The sequence below is a fragment of the Marmota flaviventris genome, chromosome 7 (assembly GCF_047511675.1).
Source record: "Marmota flaviventris isolate mMarFla1 chromosome 7, mMarFla1.hap1, whole genome shotgun sequence".
NCBI classification, from domain to species: domain Eukaryota; kingdom Metazoa; phylum Chordata; class Mammalia; order Rodentia; family Sciuridae; genus Marmota; species Marmota flaviventris.
This window is the reverse complement of record NC_092504.1, coordinates 68,426,922-68,448,027: the sequence shown is the minus strand read 5'-3', so window position 1 is coordinate 68,448,027 and position 21,106 is coordinate 68,426,922. Positions and strand designations below refer to the sequence as shown.

At 35.7% G+C, this 21,106-nt stretch overlaps 1 protein-coding gene across 6 annotated transcripts in view; it reads left to right on the top strand.

The window, feature by feature from the left end:
- Wdfy3 (WD repeat and FYVE domain containing 3) overlaps window positions 1-21,106 on the top strand; it is a 250,018-nt gene that overhangs the window by 15,254 nt on the left and 213,658 nt on the right. For all 6 annotated transcript variants that reach the window (XM_027939797.3, XM_071614400.1, XM_071614398.1 and 3 more), the window contains exon 2: window positions 13,941-14,031. The gene's annotated coding sequence lies outside the window, so the exon portion shown is untranslated. The remainder of the gene's footprint in view (window positions 1-13,940; window positions 14,032-21,106) is intronic.

Genomic DNA, 21,106 nt, shown 5'->3' with positions numbered 1-21,106 from the left:
GGAAGAGCAGCCCAAGAATAATCCATTCAATCTGTTGTTCATGGGAATTCAAGGTGAAGAAGCAATGGAATCTGCAGTAGGAGGGTGTGTATGTGTGAATATCTAAATGAACAGGAACACACCTGTGCACATATTTTATATGACTGGCCACCAGAGAATTCTCCTTGTGGGTATGGGACTCTACATAATAGCCTGCTACCAGTGCTAGGAATTGGGACTGGCAAATGGAAGTGGTGCCCCAATACTAAGAAGAGAGAGAGAGCAAGGACCAGAGTAGGGACCTCCAAAAAAGTGTCAGAACAGAAGCTTAGTTAACGTAAGAGCTATAAACAGGGTTAAGAGAGTAGAAGAGGTAGGAGTAGAAGTGGGTATCAGAATAGGCTAAAAACCCTAGTCATCTAATTGGGAGTGTAGATACTGGGTAATGTTGATGACGACTTTATCCAGAATTGAAGGTAGGGGCTGAAACTGTCCTAAGTCCATATCAGTGATCTTTGATTTAAGTGACAGGAGAAGTAGAAGCACATGGAAGTCAGAAAAGGCTGGGTTTGACATTATTTACGTAAAGTATCTTTTAAGGGGAAAAAAATCACTGCCATTGTTAATCAGTAATCATTTAGTCTGCTTTATTGGCACTGATGTGGCATCACAAGATGCTGAGAACTGCTGATGCCTCACAGTAGCGTCTTTAACAGGGAACTGCTGCTGAAATGAACAGACTTAAGCTTTGGTGTAAATGTGCTTTCTTGCACAATAGGAGGATATGAAAAAGCATGCTAGGCATGAGAGTTTTAATGTCACAATTCTGAAGGCAAAATGACACTGTTAAAGAGTTTAGTTTCTTAGTTGGGTAAGAGGAAGCAAGATAAATACATGGTTATGATATTTTGACATTAAAATGAGAGCTTTCCACACCTTTCATTTACTGCTTAGAAGAAGTCATATTAGCAAATTTTTGGTTGCAATCAGTTGATACTTGCTGGTTTGAGGAGAGGAAAAGGCTTTTATGGACCCATACTGGGAACTGTGTGGTGAATTGAATGCATGGAGCTTGAACAAACAGAGCCATAGTTGCTTCAAGGACCTCATTAGCAGATTTTATACCTTCTATACCTAGACTACTGCCATTAAGGTGGCTTCACTCTAAAGATTTGACCTTTCTGTCTTACCTTTTCAAATTTTATATTCTAGCAGAGAAAGATTAGATTAACCCTGTTCAGATCAGATACCTGTCTCTACCACAGCCAGGGAATGCAGAGTTATGAATATGGTCATAGCCCCACAACTTTAATTCTCTGTGTTGGGGGCCATTCCCAAAGAAGAGGAAATCAAAAGCTTGGCAGCTCTCCTAAGAGGTGTCTAGAACATCTCACCTTTTGGAAGCTTAAGCACTCCTTTTGTTTTGTCTCCTTTATGCTCACCCCCTTCCCACTTATATGAAAACAAAGGTGACCTTGCTTTTCTCTTTTTTGATGCAGTGTTCTTAGTAGAAGAAAAACCAAATGTAAGCTGAGGTTCCTCATGGAAAGGCATTTCCATAGCTCTGCTGACTGGGTAATATGTTGTCTCTGGTTCCATTGATATTTTACAGCCTAAATTTAACTCCTGCCAACTCGCCATAAACATGACTAGGGCAAAGGAAGAAGAAATTAAAGGAAAATGTATCAAATGGGAAACACAGGGTTACTTATTATACCCCATTGATTAGTTAGGAAAGAAACTGGCTGTAGTCCTAGTTTTGCATCTGTGTACAAAGCCCTAACCTGTTTTACTTCAGATTTTGTATTTCTGTTGCTTTCGGCTAATATCTTGGCTTATAAGGGCTCTCTGCCTCTAGCAAGCTGACTCAGCCCTTCATTCCTGAAAGGGTCTTAGCCTTGGTGGTTCTAGCTGTATGGAATTATGACTCCTGCACTATCCATCCAACTTTATATCTTCTATTTTTGTTGTTTTTCTTCTGTCATAAGAAAACCAAACAGCATGAAAAACTCAGCTTTCAGTAGAAATAGTTTTTTTCAAACAAAAATAGTTTTGTCTCCTGCTGTAAGTATTTCTTCCTTGTGTACTGAATAAAACTAGATCAACAGATTTCAGAGTTCTTAGGGAAAGAATCAAAACTTTGAGAGCAGATAAAAGATGCCACCAGCACCATCACCACTTAGATCCCACATTCAGTGTGTTTTAGAGGTGGGAAACATAGCCTGGTTGATGTACTGCAGGACAGTACCCTAGTTTCAGGGTTTAGCTGGGGCAGAAGCATGTATATCAGGCTTCCAGAAGGCTTTATCTCCCACTTTGGGGACATTTGTGTCTGGACAAGAGTCTGTCTGATAAGACTCCTGATGGTAGATGGTTATCTACCCCTCATCTTTTAAAGTAAATTCTTGGATCAGAGGCCGTGTGATTTATTTCAAGCATTCACTCATCTTAAATAGTGGTATTGGCATAGTCAAATTCAGAATTGGTGTTTGTTATAGTGGGGACTAACCATCACTGTTGCTGTAATGTGAAGGGCTTGATGTAATTTGCCTGATCAGAGGCAGTCTGAATGGTGGCATCAAGCAAAGGTTTCTCAGCAGTAGAAGTAGTGAGGCCTGTCTTAATAAGTTAATGCAGTTAAGCCCTTGCATAACTGTTGCTCCTTCCATCTGGTAGTTTCCATGAACCTGTGGAGTAAGGACTAGACAGACTGGTGTAGAAGTATGACCTGTTCTGTAATGTAGGTCATCCTTTTCCGCCAGACTATGTTTGCCTTGGCAGGGGCAGAATTCTCTTAAAAATACACATGGGACAGGAATTTTGGGGGTTTGTTGCCTTGTTATGAGAGGTGCATTCCCTGAATCTCCCTATTATCCTCCAGATCTTTTCAAGGTCAGTGATCATGGTGCAGGAGAGAGGAGGACTGCAGGCTTCCCAGCCACTTCTGTCTATTAGAGTAATTTCTTTTTTCTTTTCTTTCTTTCTTTTTTTTTTTGATAATTCACTTATTTATTTGTTAATGCAGTTGCTGAGGAGATAAGTGTGGCTCATGTGTCAGTTGCAACAAGTAGACCCATCTCCAGTCTGGCTCTTGAAGGATAGCATTCTAGGGTTTGTTCTTGTTTGCCAGGAACATGTGGTTCTGAGAACCAGATTGTGCATCTCTAAGCATTAATTTCCTCTGATGTTTCCTATGTTTGGCTCTCTTGTTGTTAAACTAAACCTGTGCTTTAGTTTCATTCACATTGATGCATCCTGTAAGTCCCTTTCTTGTGGTCACATCAGGGTATTTCTTTCTTTTTTTTTAATATTTATTTTTTAGTTTTAGGTGGACACAATATCTCTATTTTATTTTTATGTGGTGTTGAGGATCGAACCCAGCACCCCACTCATGTCAGGCGAGTGCGCTACCGCTTGAGCCACATCCCCAGACCCCACATCAGGGTATTTCTTGCCCGCATCCCTCACAGGTGGTAGAAGTGGGATTCCCTATGGTGAAATAGGCTGGCTAAGAAAAATAGAACGGCAAAACAAAAACAAAACAAAAAAACAAACAAAAAACCCACAGAACACAGAAAGTAGTTTCAAAAGCTGGTGGGACAGGTAAGCTGATCAGACTCAACTGCTAAGACTCTGACAAAATGGAGCCTGCTTCTACCCTGAAACTTCAAAGGCCTTCCATAGAATGTTCTTCACCAAAAAAGGTTAAAGGTGGGCTGTTCAGTTCCTATCAGTTATGCCCATCTCTGGAACTACTATGAGGGATCTCCCTTGCAGAGTGGAGATAAAGGTCATGTGCCCTGGGCAATCTGTTGCCTGGGAGAGCCAATACAGTTCCCAAGGCCAAACCTAAGTCTCTCTGGCTTCATGCTGAGAGAAAATCCTCCTGTATTGCATGGATGGCTTCCAACAGGTATTGAGTTACTTTAAAAACACTTTCCAGGCCTGGGGTTGTGGCTCAGTGGTAGAGCGCCTGCCTATCATGTGTGAGGCACTGGGTTCAATTCTCAGTACCGCATATAAATAAATGAATAAAATAAAGGTTCAGCATCATTCTAAAAAAAGAAAGAAAAAAAAAAAGAAAGAAAATGCTTTTTAGTTCCTGCAACTGTTGTTTTGAGAACTTGTATTGGATTTATTTGTGGAAGGCTGCTCCCGGCTGCAGAACTGTAGCAGGCTGCCAAGGCTGTTGTTCCTGTCCAGGCTGCTGCTGCTGCATAGGCTGCTGGTTATTGCCATCAGCCTCGTGGTATAGGGTACCTCCCTGGTTCACAGCGCCCTTGTGGTTGAGGTAATCCTCTTGAATCACCTCTTCCATGAAGCCTATACAGCTCCTTTATATGGCCATCTGCAGCAGCTGCTGCTGCTGCTTCTGCGGCTGCCGCTTCTGCAGTTGCCACTGGTACACCTTGCTCTGCTTCAGCTGCTATTTCCATATTGTACATCCCCAGACCATAATAGTTGGGGTCAGGGCTGGTACCAGTGTGCCATGGCTGTGATGCACCAGATGCTGGGTGGCCTCTACATGCATAGTTTGGCTGGAAATAGGATAGAGTCCTGATTCAGGGTGGAGCTAGTCCTAGAGATTTGTCCAGAGTAATTTATTTTCTAAATTCCCAAGACTTAAGCAAGATTTTTAGCCATGTCCAATGAATACACTTTTAACTTACTATCTTAGTTGAGTCAAATCTTTGACTTTTTGATTTAGTATTTTGTACTTCCTCAGAAAGGAACTCACTTGAAAATTTTAGTTTTTATAGAATGGTATATGGCATATATCCTGTGTGTACATGTGAATGTAATACACATGCATATTCATTTAAGCACAGAAAATGTCTGTTTACGTTTAAATACTCTAACAGATCATCTTTGACTCACTGGGTTAGGGGAGAATTGGTATTGTAGTAGAGAGTAGCTTTTATTGTTTTACTTGAAAGAATGTGTTCTAAGAGTATATTTTCATAACTATGAAAAATGCCAGCCTATAGATTTTGTTTCTTAAAGTTAGGAGAAAGAATTTGAGGATAATTAACACTGATAAAGTCTTATATAAAGCTGTGCTGTGCTGCCAACAAAAGGATATGTAGTGTCCTTTTATTTTTTGTTTAGTGTATGTATTTCACTAATGGATGCTTATTGAAAGTCATTGCATGAATTAGTTTTTCCATGTAATTTGATTTTTTTTTTTTTTTTTTGCTATCAACATGAAGTTTCCATTTAAAACTTGCTCCATAAAAAACAAAAGTTGTAGTATATTCTAATCTTAAATGTCTATAGCTTAGAGGTCAAATGGCAATAAGAAATTGAAGGAGGAAGGCCTTCAACATTGTTATTCTCCCCCGTTAATTTTAGGTTTCATAACTGGTCACCTGATAGGGATACAATACTCCGAGGGGCTTGTAACTAGGAATATAAGGACTTATTTTCCAAAGTCCAGTTTTAGTAAGTGTGGGTCACATTTCATCATCTTCAAGCTGTTTACTGGTAGGTGCTGATTTTATCACTTTCTAAAGAGCAGTCTATTATCTTTTGTTATTTTTGTTGTTGTACTGGGGAGAAAGTGGCTGTTGCAGTTCTCACACATGCTAAGCAAGCACTTCACTGAGGTACATCCCTAGCCTTGTTATCTTTTTGAAAAATAAATTCATCCACCCATATATATATATATATATATATATTATATATATAAATTCATCCACCCATATATATATTATATATAATATATATACCAAAAAACCCTTACAAATAATAAGCTTGAGTTAAGCTCAATAAATTTTCTCAAGATGAACTTTTGCCATTTGAAAGAAAATGCAAAAGCTAGCTATTGTTGAAAAAATATTTGCAAAACATATCTGACAAAAGATTTGAACCAAAATGTATAAAGAATTCTCATCATCCAATAATGAGAAAAAGAACTCTGTCAAAAAATGGACAAATGATTTAAATAGACATTTCACCAAAGACATATGAATGACCAATACCTACTACATAGAAAGATACAGGTACATAGAAAGATATTCAGGATCACTATTCATGGGAGAAAATCAAATTAAAACCATAGGGTTGATACCACAACATATTCCCTAAAACAGAAAAAATGAAATCTAACAATATTAAGTTTGTTAAGAATGTGTAAAACTGAAGTTTCCTCTAATACAGTGCTAGTGGAATGGTAAAGCCACTTTAGCAAAAAGTGCTACATTGTTTGCAAATTTAAACATTCCTTATGAACTATAAATTCCATCCCTAGGTGTATACCCAAGAGAAGTGAAAGCAGATATCCATGGAAAGACTGACGTCTACAGCAGCATTATATAAATGTTTTAGATTTGCTTTTCACAAATAATTAATATTGAGCATCCTTTTATGTGCTTGTTTGCTGTCTGTGTCTTGACACCTTTTTAAATTTAGTTTGCTCATTTTATTGAGTTATGAGAGTTTGTTGTATATTTGAATACCATTCTGGTATGTGTTTTACAAATAATTTGTCCCAGTTTGTGGTTTCTTCTCATTTTTATAACAGTGTCTTTGAAGAGCAGTAATCAATTTTGGTGAAGTCCACTTTGGTAATTTCCTTATGATTTGACCTTTTTAATGTCCTCAGAGACTTCTTTGCCTAACCCAAGATTATAATGACTTTGCCCTAAACTTCTAAAAGTTTTATATATACGATCCTTTTTGAGTTAAATTTTGCATATGTTGTGTCTTTTATGTTCCTTGAATTTATTTTGCATGTGGATATCCAGTTGTTCTAGTACTTTTTGGTGAATAGTTTTCCCCTTCTGCATTAAGTTGCTTGATCATTATTGTCAAAAATCAATTGACTGTATATATGTTATCGATTTCTAGAATCTCTGTTCTTTTCCATTGACCTATTCTTATATTAATACCCCACTGTTGTGATTATTTTAAGTCTTGAATTAGTTTAGCTAATTCAAGTTAGTCCTCCAATTTTGGTTTCAAAATTTTCTTGGCTTTTCTAGTTTTCTTGCTTTTCTATGTAAATTGTAGAAGCCTCCTTTCAATTTACAAAAAGTAAAAGTCTGCTGTGATTTTAGTTAAGTTACATGAATTTATAGGTAAATATAGTGATAACAATATATTTATTGTCTATTAATCTATGAACATGGAATATCTCTCCATTACTTAGATCATCTCAATTTCTTTAGTATTTTGTAGTTTGGAGGGTAATCTTTTCCTTTGTTTCTTCCCCCCCCCCCCCTTATTTGTTTGTTTGTAGTGCTAGGGATCAAACTCAGGCCCTTGTACATGTTAGACTGACAGGAGTTCTACTACTGAGTTACCTCACTAGCCCTAGTCATTTTCAAAATACAAATCTTGCACATAATTTGTTAGGTTTCTCCCTATGCATTACATATTTTTTGGGGGTGCTATTAGAAATGGTCAGGCAGTCTATCTACCTATGTACCCTTATTAACTATAGTAGTTTTTATGGGTTTTTGGGGGATAGAATCCTTGGGATTTTCTATATGGACATTGTTGTCTAGAATAGAGAGAGTATTATTTTTCATTTCTTCCATTCCAGTGTGTGTCTTTTGTTTCTTTTTCTTACCTTATCACACTGGCTAGGGCTTCCTAAGTATAATGTTAAAGACCAAAAACATTCAGTCTTCCTTCATTAAATATGTTAGTAATCAATTTTGAAAGTGAGGAAGGAGGGACATACAAATATGAGATGGAAATATAAGTCAAAAATAAGTCCTGTGGGGATGAATTGGAATTGAAAGTATCCATGTGAATTCATTTTTAAAAATAGCATATATATCTATAACATATATACACATTTGTCTTATGTATATATATGCATATATTTTCTAGCGTTGTCCAATGAAAAGTCTAAGAAGCATGGAGCATGCCTAATTCCTAAGTCTTGGTCTCTATTATCATTCCCAACTCAAAGCTGGGACCAGAGTTCTCAGAAATAGCTGACTCCAGGCTAGGGCAGGATATTTATTATGTGAACCCAAATTATTATTTTTTAAATGCTAGAAAACAAGATGTTTTTTAAATGATGTGAGCATGTCATAAGAAGCTTGTTTATATTTCCACTATTCTAAATAGGACAATTTGATCATCAAATAAATATAATAATTAACTGTGAGCTATTAAAAATAGGAATTAATCCACAATTATAATAAACTGCAAATAAGTAAGTAGAGGAGAATGAAGGGCTCTTGCTTATAAGGAAGTCTAAGTTGTACAGTTGGAAAATCATCATTTTGTAGCTAGCATAATAAAAATTAGGGAGGGCAAGAATTCTGACAATCCATGGGAGACATGGATCAGAAATGTATTTCCACAGTTATAAAGTATCTCTCCACAGATTCTGTATTATTTACAAGGCATAAAATAGTGATTATGCACTAGTGAGATCCAACAATATGGGTAGAGGGTCACAATGTGACTCCTGATATGACAATTTATGAGGACACCTCCTCATCATCTATGTTGTATTATGGCCAAGACTGCATAATCTAAATCTAGTCAGGAGAAAAACATCATACAAATAAAAAATCAGAGTGTTCTACTTTAAAAACAAGGTGCTGGGAAGCCTTTGTTCTTCAAATAAGTTAATGTCATAAAAGATGAAGGCTGTGGAAGTATTCCAAATTAAAGGAGGCTTAGGAAAGAGAACCATAAACTACAATGCCTGACCCTGGACTGGATCTTATATTAAATGGAGGAAAATGTTGTAAAGGATATTATTGAGACAGTCGAGAAATTGGAATGCAGGCCACAGAGTAGAAAAAATATAACAATGTTAAATTTGCTAAAGTTGATATCTGTGCTTTATTTATATGAGAGTATCTCTTAAGGAAATGCACATAGAAGCAAAGGACTATGATGTATATAGTTTATCCTCAGTTGGTTCAGGGGAAAAAATGTAGGTGTGTATGTGTGTGTGAATGGCAAGACAGTGGAGAGATCCTTGAACACACATGATAAAGCAAAGGGAATAACTTCAACAACAGGCCAATCTGTGGGTATTTTGTGTTCGTATATAGTATTTGCAACGTTTTTCTAAGGCTTAAATTACTTCCAAGCAAACTATTCAAAACATTTAAAAATATCTGTCCTTTAATTTTAGACTTTCCTTGTTTAAAAAGAGCCTGTTTCTTTGGAACCAGTTTGGAATGAACATTTTTATAATATTTTCCTGTGTGTTGGTGTCATGTCTCTACAAGCCACCCTTTGTTGAATATGACAGCAGTTAGTGGAAAATAAAGAAGTCATTCTGCGAATGGTCAGAATTTAAAACCTCAGGTTTTTGAGAACTGGTTACTTTATTGATTATATTTAGTTTTTGTAAGTATTATCTGCAATGTCAACTGTAGTCTTTTACCACTTATCTTTTGAAGAAAGTTTAGAATGATTATTTACTTCCAAAATCCAATTATTGTCCCCTGATTATTTAGATTGTCTTGTTTTATAAACTCAGAGATTTCTGGTTTGTTTTTTTCCTCTAAGGAAGTAATTATTCTTTTGTTCATTAAAATTTATTGAATGCCTGTTGTACACTAGACCTTTTTCAAGCATTGAAAATGTAGTATCAAACAAAGCAAAGATCTTCGTCTCATGGATTTTATATTTTCATGGGAGGACAGATAAACAGCGAAAGTAAAATAAATTAATGTCATTTGGTAACATTGGAGAGAAATCACAAGTGGGTTAGGGTACACTGGGGGCAGACTTGTTGCAATTTAAATCAATTTTAAGTAGAGGGGATTGTAAAAACTTTGCCTAGGAGACATTTGAGGAACCATATGGAAACAACCATATGAAGCAATATAGTGATGCATGCAGAAGTCATAAATGCATAGACAAACATGTAGGCAGAAAGAATAGAAGTATAAAGACCCTAAGGCAGTGGTGTGCCTGGCCTGTAAAAAGAATAACGAGGTCATTTTGAAATGAGGTCAGAAGCAATGGGGGCCAAATTATGTAGGTTCTTTTATGACCTTAAAAAAATGGCTTTTACTCTGATTGAAATGAGAAGGCATTGGGAAATGAAGGGAGCAGATGTTGTATTATATGATTTATGTAAGGATGTCAGGATAACTCTAGCTACTTTGATGAGAAGGGACTGCAAAAAGGGAAGAGTTGAAGTTGAAAGGTCAGTTACTCCACTATGATCAAAACCAGAGTAAGAGATGATACAGATTATGGCTAGTTCTGTGTAGGTGGTGAGAAGTGGTGCAATTCTGGATATATTTGATAGCTAGTCAATGGTATTAGCTGATGGGTTAGGGGGAAGGGGTAAGAACTTGTACTTTGGGTGTCGAGGAGAAGAGGAGGAGGAACAAAGAAAGTTGAGAAGGTTGCCAGTGATAACTGGATGAAACCAGGAGAACCTGAGAGCCAGGGAAGGAAAAGGTATTGGACATGGTGAATGACTTCAATACTGCCCATAGGTCTAGAGAGGTGAGAACTAAGTGGCCTTTGGATTTAATGATCTGTATGTTGTTGGTCAAGTTTCAGTGGTGCTGTGTGGAGTAAAAGTCTCATTGGAGCATGCTCAGTTTGAATGCAAGTATAATTGAAGGCAGGAAATACGTATTTGTGATGTTTGCCATAAAGGACATGAAAATCATTGACCATCTAGAGGGATGTTTGGGGTTAAAATGTTTTTGTTTGTTGGAGATGTATTTGCCATTGGTTTTGCTTTATCTGAAGGGGGAAGCTGATGCTATAGGAGGGAAAAGTGGGACTTAACTAGAGCAGTGTCCTTGCATAGGAGTAGGGCTTTAACATCTATAGCCAAGTGGGAGAATTAAACTTTGATGTGACCGCTGAAAGTGAAGCAGAGTAGGAGGGTAAAAAGTCACGTAGGTGGGTAGGTATCAGGAGAGATTCTGGAAGTTCTCTTTTGATTACTTATATAGGAATCAAGGTAAGCTTGTAGAATATTCAGGCTTTGACTTTTGATTTCTTTCTGATGCTTTTCATCAGATGATTTGCCAAAAGTCTTGGGAAGCAATAGGAAGGCTATAAAACTATGAATTAAAATTTTCTTTCAGAAAATTAGCGTTTGGTTATTGTTTAGTTTGTCTACTTTTTTTTGGTGCTTTTTAAAAAAAATTTTATTATTTTATTTGTTTACTTAGTTACACATGACAGTACAATGACCTTGACATACATTTGTCTACTTTGTATAACTTGGAAAGAGATTAAAAGTCTTTCAAGACTACCTGGGAAATTATTATTTTTTTCCTATTTGATCTTCAGACTCAAGAGTATATTCCTTAGAATTTACCCAACACAATTCCCATGTTAAGTATAAAAAAAATTAACTCAAGACATAACTGGACCAAAGAGGTGTAGCTAAATTTATAGCCAAGTCTAGACTCCAAGTTTCCGTTCTAATTTCTAAAATCTAGTTTTGAAATTCAGTTCTCATACATGTTTGCATACACAGCTAACCTTGCCCTTTTGACAGTGTAACTGACTTATTCAAAAAAAGTATGATGTAAAATGCCAGGGTCAAAATGGGAGCACTCTGTCTAAATTATGACCTTTGTAAAATCTGTTTGAAATTATATGGCATACTGCAATTAGAATGCACTGAAGTAGTTTCATAGCCTTTGCTTTTGTCTGAATCTATATTAAAATGAAAGATTATAAAGCTGGATTGATTATATAATATTTTATATTTCTGGTACCTTAAGATAGCTGTAGATTGCATTATATTAAAAAATGTGTTGAGAAAAACATGGCTACTCTAACTTGCTATTTCTAATTGTTTGGCTTTTCACATTTCTGTTTCTGCTTCTTTATCTCAATATTTTTCTGTACCTAGTAATTCAAAACGGGTAAAATCAGATAATCAACATCTAAAATACTTATAAAATTTCTATGAAACAATGAGCAAAGGGCAAGCAACTCAAGAGGAAAATGAGCAAAAGATATGAATAGGTGTTTCATCTGAGAAGAAGCATGATTTAGACAATAAATATGAAGAAATGCTCATAATTAATAGGAAAGTACAAATTAAGGCCATAATTATATATCATTTTATATCTTAAAATTAAGAAATTCACATTAATATTGGAAAGAATGTGGATGAACATCAGCTACTTGTTGCTGGTGGGATTATAAATTGCTAAACACTTTGAGGGAAATAAAAATCAGTATCATTCTGAAAAATTGAACATGCATGAAGTCCTTAACTCCTACTTAAGAGAAATTTTGGACATGTGAAACAGGAGACAAGTATCTGAACTTTGGTAACAAAAATGTCTAAAACAGAAAACAAAACAAAAGCAAGAAGCTCTTGACAAGAGAATGAATAATTAAAATGTGGCACATTAATGATATTGTATTACTTTGAAGTGACAGTAAACTATATGTAACAACATGGGTGAATCTTGGGAACATTATTGAATGGAAATGTCAAATCCTATAAGACAGGAGCTTTTTTATATCATTTTTACAGAATTGCAAATAAGCAAAATAGTTATTGGGATATATAAATATGTGTTACACTTTTTAAAAAATAATGATACACACTAAATATAGGGTAGACATTTCAGAGGGTAGGGGAGTTGAGAGTGATGGGCATGGAATCAAGAAGGAGCCAATCAGTAGAACAAAGCCAGTAATTCACATTCAGTTCTTGAGTTGGGTAACAGGCACCTAGATTTTCATTTTATATGTTTCTTTGAATTTTATTGTGCTGCAAATAATTATTGTATGGAGCAATCAGTATGTTTAAAAATGAATAAAGCCATACTCAGAAGTCAAAATTTTGGAGATATTTCACCACTTCTTCTTGTTCCCCCACTGCTGCTTGAATTTCTAACAGCATTCAGTATTTCACTGGAAGTATCTTGTTTTAAAGCAGTTCTTCTTTGTGCCTGCCATTTGATAAGTCACACAGGAAAATGTTAGATGTGTAATCTAATCAGTGATTTGGGGAAAATAATTTGGGATTTTCCTTAGAATCTATTCAAGAGGTAGACTTTTAAAGAATACCACCCCCACCTCTAGCTAGATTCCTGTAAAATGAAAACCACCCAAAAAGTGAGACAGACATCAAAACTAGATTATCGTTGGATAGGTATTTGAATGATAATTAGCTAATTTTGCCTGAACTATTATAATATGATTAAAGAGATGAAAACGTAGAGTTACATGACAAAAAAAAACCACAAATATTTGATTAGAAAAGTAGAATATTGTTAAAAATAAACATTTTAGAGTTAGAAGGACCCTGAGAATTAGTTCAGGCTCCTCATTTTTGAATAAAGGAGCATTGAGACCGAAGAAATAATTGACTAAGACCATGAAACTTGTTGAGATCGAAGTTAAGAAAGACTAGAGCCTAGATTTGATGATGTATGTGTTAGTGTTTTCATGTTGGAAGGTTAAATCATAAATAAAAGAAACATTTAGATGTTCTTTATTAGGCAAGGTAAATAACTTAAGGCTGGAATGTGACCTTTGAGGAGATGATTTTTCTGATTTTAATTTAGAACCAATCAGGTTAACTCTATATTTCGTTTATTTGCAGATGCTTGATAAATGCACTTAGACAAATAACATGATTTTTTTTTTTCTCTTTCTAAAAAGGAGTCAGTATGATCTATCATGTACAAATGAGTTCTGGACTGGAAGTGGTAGAATTGGACTCAGAATCAAGTTCTGTCAATAAGTGTCCTTGTTGTCATTAATTCTTTGCACAACTTCTCAAGATCTCGCTTTCCCCAGCAGTAAAAGGAAGAAGTTGAATCAGATGGTCTGTAGAGACCAACTTCAAATCACTTTATAATTTTCATGGATTTTTAAGAGCAGATTTTACCTATTTTAAAGTGTTCTTATAGGTTCCATCATTAAAGTAAGGCAAGGAAAGGAGATAGAATCATTTAAAAATGAATGACGCATGGTACTGAGTTTATATTCTAAGCGTAAACTGGGTTTTCTTTATCTTTCCTTTATTGCAGGTATAGTTGTTCTCCACATCTGCTTCAGGAAGAAAGTGCCTGTCATTCTTATTTCTCCGTGGGTTCATGCCAGCCCAGAACAGAGAATCAGGTGAGATTTAGGATTTTTTTTTTTTAGTCTGTTGAAAAGGAAGCCAGGGACAGTATCAGGATTGTCTTTACTGAATTGTTGAGTGGTACCAAGTTGACTGAACCATGATTCAAAAGACCTGGCTTTCAATCATTCTTTAGCACTAATGGCTAGGTAAACTAGGGAAAGCCACTTTTCCTTTGATGGCTTTTAATTTTCTGCACAAAAAGGGTATGTTAGAATATATTATCATCAGTTTCAATTCTGATTTGAAATCATTATCACTTTTGTTGTAGATACCTGAAGGACAAAAATTGTGATTTTAAAGCATCATTTCCTATATCTTTTTCCTGGAAAAATCTAGAGGTACTTCTCAAGTTATGATAGATTAACCCATTGTAATTTGAAAATGTCCTAAGTTGCAACTGTCTTGAAAACACCTGACCTACTGAATTTCATAGCTTAGCACAGTACAGTGTAGAGTATCAGTTGTTTACTCTTGTAATGGTGGCTAACTGGGAGCTGTGGCTCACTGCCTCTGTCCGGCATCAAGAGAGAGTAGCATATTGCATATCAACAATTGTGGAAAGGGTCAAAGTTCAAAATTTGAAGTAAGGTTTCAGTGAATGTGTATTGCTAAAGTCAAAAAATCATAACTCAAACTATCCTAAGTCAGGGACCACCTGTAATTGATTTTGAAGCGCAGGCTTTGAACATCAATCTGTTGTTGTACTGTAATTGAGTGACTAGTTTAAGAGATAAATGACGTTGTAAGGCACTTCAGAGTGAAACCAGAGTTTCTCCACTCCTGCTGGCAGTTGAGGTCTGTGTAAGCTGCATGCCTCTACAGCTGAGAAATGTGTTGTAGCTCCTAATGGTGGATTGCGCCCTCCACTATTGCAGAAGACTCCAGCAACTCACTGCCAGTTTCTTCTTTCTGGGTTCTTGTCTTGTGAATTCAAAGAATTCACAAGAGGAGAATGAGTGAGTTTAAGATTAGAATTTATTCAAGTGTAATTAGAAACAGAACTTCCACAGGGTGAGAGGACACCCAACAGGGGACTGAACAGTGGTTGCCAGTTGGGTGCGCTAATGTAGGGGTTTATATAGCTCTTGGGTCAATGCTATTGGTCCAAAGTTATGCTAGTCAGAGTTTGGAAAAGTACCAACACTATTGGTTAGCACTGTAGTCCCATTCAGGTCTTCCCCGCTTCTGTATGCCAAAGTGAGCCTGGTGGGCTCGGTCACCATGCCCATGCTTGCTGCTCATGCTCCAGTCTACCTGGGTCACTGCTCCACAGCTCCACACTGCTTCCCTGTGCCTCTTGGCAGTGATTAATGGACTGGCTGCATGGCTCAGTGGCCAGGTAGTTATGTCAAGAGTACTGCAGCAAAACAATTGTCTTAATTTTCGTATTTAACTTTACATATGGTTATTGAAAAGTTTACTTTTTATGTGAAGTTATTTGTCCTTCCATAATGTTATTTAGCTTTAGAGAGGGCACCTTTTTGACCATGTTAGTTTTGTTGTGATTGCAAATGACCCTGTGAAAATTAGCTTAATCAAAAAGGGGAAGTTATCAGGCTTTTGGGAGTGTTCCAGGAGACACTGAGATCCAAAGTCAGAAGTGCAGTGCGGCTGCACAATGGGAACCTGTGACCTAAGCATAGTTAGGTTTCCTGTCAGCTCTGAGCAGGGTGCCTCTTCTGGGCAGGTCCATATCATTCTTTACCATTTTTTTGGAAACTGGCTATCTTCATGTTTCCAATCTTTGTGATGGGAAGAGTAGTAGCCACTACCTTCCAAGCTTTGGGTCTTGCATTCCAGACTTCCAAAGATAGGTCTCTTCTTAATACCCCATCTAAGATTCCCCTGAACAGACTGACTCCTCAGTGAGATGCCCCCAAACAAATCATGGGTCAGAGCAAGATCATTTTAAAACTTTGCATTGGCTCTTTGTTTCAAACGTGTTCTCTGATAATGATCCGACTTATTCCTACTAAAATGCAGATAGCTAATAATAAAGTATAGGAGTACTCCTTTTAGATGTATTTGCATTTAAGTTGGGATCAAAACATGAGCCAAAGCTGTATTTCTCAAACTGAATTCATAGGAATCCTTATTTCCAGTATATTAAAAAGATGAACATAAATGCAAGAAAAGTATTAGAAATTAAAGGGCAGGTTCTTGGGTTTCAGGGAGTGGAGGAAAATAAGAAACCACGTTGGTGTGGTTAGAGGTGGGAAACCAATAAAGCTCATAAGGGTTTTGCACTGTCCCTGGCACATAGTAAGAGTAAGGCTTTGTGTTAGCTGCCATTTGTTCCTACAAACATTAACCTTAACCATTTTTACTTCTGGTTATTTGAAGGTTATAATGATGTGTATCTGTTATCTGTTTAATATAAGGATGTATATTTAATATAAGGATGTATATCTGTTACCATTTAGTTGTTTGACAACACATTTTATAAATACAGTTTGTTTTTGAAAAATAGAATCAACTGTATAAAAGGATAGGAGTTTTGAAGCATTGTTTAAATTATTGACTTACCAAGAAAGGGAAAGAAAACAGAAATGGAGGACATAAGTGTTATTTTTGCTATAGATCTTTGGAGACTTGTGCAGTTACTAAATACACTTTTAAAAATTGGGAACAATGCTGGGTGCATTGGTGCCTGCCTGTAATCCCAGTGGCTTGGGAGGTTGAGACAGGAGGATCGCGAGTTCAAAGCCAGCTTCAGCAATGGCGAGGCATTAAGCAACTCAGTGAGACCCTATCTCTAAATAAAATAGAAAATAGGGCTGGGGATGGGGCTCAATGGCTGAGTGCCCCTGAGTTCAATCCCTGCTACTGCCCTGCGCTTCTCCCCTCAAAAATAGTTGGGAATATTAGCATATCAAGTTGTCATTCTTTTTTTTTTTAAGTAATTTTTTAGTTGTCAATGGACCTTTATTTTATTTATTTATATGTGGTGCTGAGGATGGAACCCAGGGCCTCACGCATGCCAGGCAAGTGCTGTACCACAGAGCCAAAAACTCAGCCCCAAGTTATCATTTTCTTTTTAAATTTAATTAACTACTAGCCACTCTGTTTTGTTGTATGTTTTATTTTGTGTTGACATGGGTGAAAGCAGTGGGAGAAGGAATGCTCTTTCTCTTCACAGTCTTGTAAAGGGTGTATCATTTTGGCACTTGTTGTCTATGGTCATGTGAGCATTCTTTGTGTGGCCCTCCATTTTATGAAGATTTCTACTTAAAGGCATCTTTATTTGTATCAATATATTTGTAAGATGACTGTGGCTGCTTAGTAGCACCCTAAGACATTTAATATTCTTTTAGAAAAATATCTATGACTAATTAAGAGAAATATGGAGCTTAGGAGGAAGTCCTACTCATGAACATTTTATCCCAGTTTGGTCAAACAGCAACAATCGCCTGAACATTCTGTGTGTGTGTGTGTACACATGTGTGTGCATGCTTTATGTGAATGAAAAAGAAGGCCACTGCCCTCCTTAAGTGTTTGTAATTAGAAAGTGTTAGACAGTATAAATGATATAGAAGGAAGGAAGGAAATGGGGAAAAAAAATCTAAAACATAAGTTCTCAAGCTATTCAGTTAATTCTTTGTATGTATTCAGAAGGACCTCAAAAAGCCTATCCTAAAATCATACTTTAAAAGTACAGATTCAGTATTTTTTGAATAATTTTTGTGGATGTCTGTATGCTTAATTAAAGTGTAAGTTAATGAATTATTTGATTTTGAAACATATAGGGAAAGAAGTACAGATTTCAAATTTTTTCTTTGCTTTTTTTTAACATAATCATTTTTGAGTTTTCTTATAAAAATTGGAATATTTTGATGCTTCCCCCTCTAAATAGCAGAAATAATTTATGGTCTTTCTCCCTTCTACACAACTTTCTTCCCTTTCTTTTTTCCTATCACATAATTTTTGACCTTTCAAATTGGTTATATTTAGTCTTATTGCATGTTTTGTAGGAAATAAATCATGTATCATGTTTGTTTTTCTCCCTGCAATATCTTTAGCTGTTTCTTAATTATTTATAATGGGCCCATGAAATGTTTCAGAGTCCCATAGGAACGAATTCTTTGTACTCAATTCTCAATCAGTTGTGTTTCAAAATTCAAACCTTTTTTAAAAATTTTTTTTTCAGTTGTTGATGGACCTTTGTTTGTTTGTTTGTCTATTTATTTATATGGGGTGCGAGGATTGAACCCAGTGACTCACACAAGCCAGGCAAGCTATCTACCCTGAGCCACAATCACAGCCCTCAAAATTCAAACTTTTGAGATCAGAATTAAGATTTGGTTTATGTTAAAAATCTTTACCTTCTTCCAGCTTCAGTAGATAATCCTGAGGTTTTGCTGTGTCTGGGGACTGGGCTTTCAAAAATAGGGTTTTTGTTTTTTAATGTGGTCAGAGATCATATGAGGAAAGCTTTTACAAAATTTTATCAGAAAGCAAGCTGGCCTCGCATGAAAGAATTCCTTGGCCCTATTGTTATGGAGGTCTGCTGTGGACTTAGACTGTCTAGAAGATTAGGTTCTTTAATATGGGCTTGTCTTTATCTCCTGTTTCTTGGATTTTTTTTTTTTAAATGGTTTTCATTTCCTACACCTGTTTAAAAATGATCCTGTTCAGGGACTTTTCTTTTACAATATTATGGATGTATTTGAAATCCACCTACTTATTATGAATAATAGCTAAATGATAATAAAAATAATATTAATAGCAGTTAGCATTTACTGTTCCTAGGGTTTTATTTAAGCAAGTGTTCCATCATTTATTTTTCCTAACAACCCTATGAGATAGATTCTATTATTATTCTAATTTTATATTGTTAGAAACAGTTGGAGAAGAAACTTGCCCAAGGTCACAGGATTAGGAAATAGCAGGGCCAGATTAAAATGTAGGCATCTAGCTTATGAATTTGACTGTATTGCTATTCTGCTTCTGGTGCATTGCTTCTTTCTTAATATATTTCTGATTATATTAAACATAGATTTTATTCTGTTGCTGAAAAAAGTAAGAAAACGCTTAGTAATAAAAAAGTGTTTGGAACAGAATGATTTGTCCTATCTTCTCTGACCGTATATTAGGTTAACATTCTATTTTGGGGAAGAATCTATTGATTTGTAATTGAACCCCAGACTTTGCTATGTTCTAATAATATTTTTGGTATTTGGTATGTTAATTTAATTCATTTATTTCTTTTGGAAATACTGTATCTACATAGATACATGGATGTCCGTATCCACCTTTTTTGAAAAGTTATTTTGAAAACAATTTTCCTGGTGCCAAATATTGTAGAATTCAAGTACAAAAAGTACAGCCAAGCTTTTGGAGAATTGAATATTTTTAGGTGCCTGTTCTTTGTTTCTTTTTCTGGAGTTGCTTGTACTCCTGGTTTTGTTTCTTCCTGATAAATAATTTTCTCAGCTTTATTATTAGTGTTCAGTGGTCAGTCATGGGTATTAAGGTCACTAGCCTTCAGCTCCATAGATAATTATCTTGGTTGTATTCTTATTTGCTGAGAAAGGAACCACAAATCTCACATTTTTAAGGATGTCCAGTATTTTCCAGTGAGCTGTTCTTAGAAGAGCCCCGTTATGTGTTCAAGTGAGTTTCCTTTTCAATGAGGGGAAAGAGCCAGTGCTCTAAGAAGGGACTATGTGCAGGAAGAAAATGAATATCATTTGTCTAGTAAATGAAGAAAATCATTGTCCAGCTAGGTGCATTGGCACATGCCTGTCACCTAGGTATTTGGGTGTTGAAGCAGGAGGATCACAGTTTCAAGGTCAGCCTGGGCAACATAGTGAGCAAGATCCTCTCTCAAAATAAAACAAAGGTCTGGGCATGTAATTCAGTGATTAGTATCCCTTGGTTAATTCCCCAGTACTGCCAAAACAAAACAAAACAACATTGTCCAGGAAAAACTTTTGGGGTTTTAAGTTCTGATGTATTTTGAGATTATTAACTTGAAAACTTGAATTAGCCCTTAGCTTTTTCTTGGATTTGTGGTGTTGTTATGTAGCAAACTTTCTTTCTATAGCTCTTAATTTGGAGTTTGGAATGTTGATACATTTTAAGTCTGATTTATAAAAATGGTGTGTAAATCTAAATTAATGAGCTTTTCAATTATATAACTGTTTTAAAGAAGCAATGGGCCTTAAAAAATTTAAATTCTTTTCTCTGAAATTTATTCCAGCAAATAATCTGTGGTGACCTGAGCCATCTTCTTTACCTTTTCTCTAGGTTCTTGTATTCCTTCTTTTTGCATACTTACATACAGTCTAAGTTTCAGAATGATAAGGCCTTAAGAATTTAAAAAAAAAGTACTACTACAATAATAACATTGATAAGAATATATGAAGTACATGCAAATAATTCACAATTCTGTAAAAATAAACTTTATTTCTTTATTTTATCTACCTTGATAAGACATAGTAATGAATACTATGTTTAAAAAAAGACATGTGTAATAACATCCACAAACTTTCATGTTAAGCAGAATGGGAAAATTATATGGTTGTATATGTGATGCAATACATATTTGTTTTTTAAAGAAAAGAGTAGTCATAAATTGTGTATCCTTCTTACTTATAACCTGACTAGAGTGGTAACCATTTATTCTAAGATTTAGCAGTTAGTACTTTGTAGACCCATGGAAAGTTTCTTATTTCTGCTTGATGAAGAATACTAGAGATAGCAGCTCTAAACTTGCCTAGGAGACAACAGGGGTATATCTCCATGCTCCCAAGCTGAAAAAATGTATGGAAAAGAAGTTATCATTGAAATTAAGTGGTGGCCGATATATCCAAGGAATATTGTGGGAATTTGATTCATTTATTAATATTGTGATAGATGAATATGTCAAGATGGCAACTAGTGAGTAACAGAACAATGTGGTGGTAATATTAAGAAAAAATATCACCTTATAAGTCTTGGAATGAGAATAAATAATGATTGTTCAGAAGAGGAATCCATGTCCCTCTCTAAAGAGCCTGTTTTACTAAGATGTAAAAGTTGGGTCATGTACCTTTTCCAATCAAACTTTTTGTTAAATAAACTGTT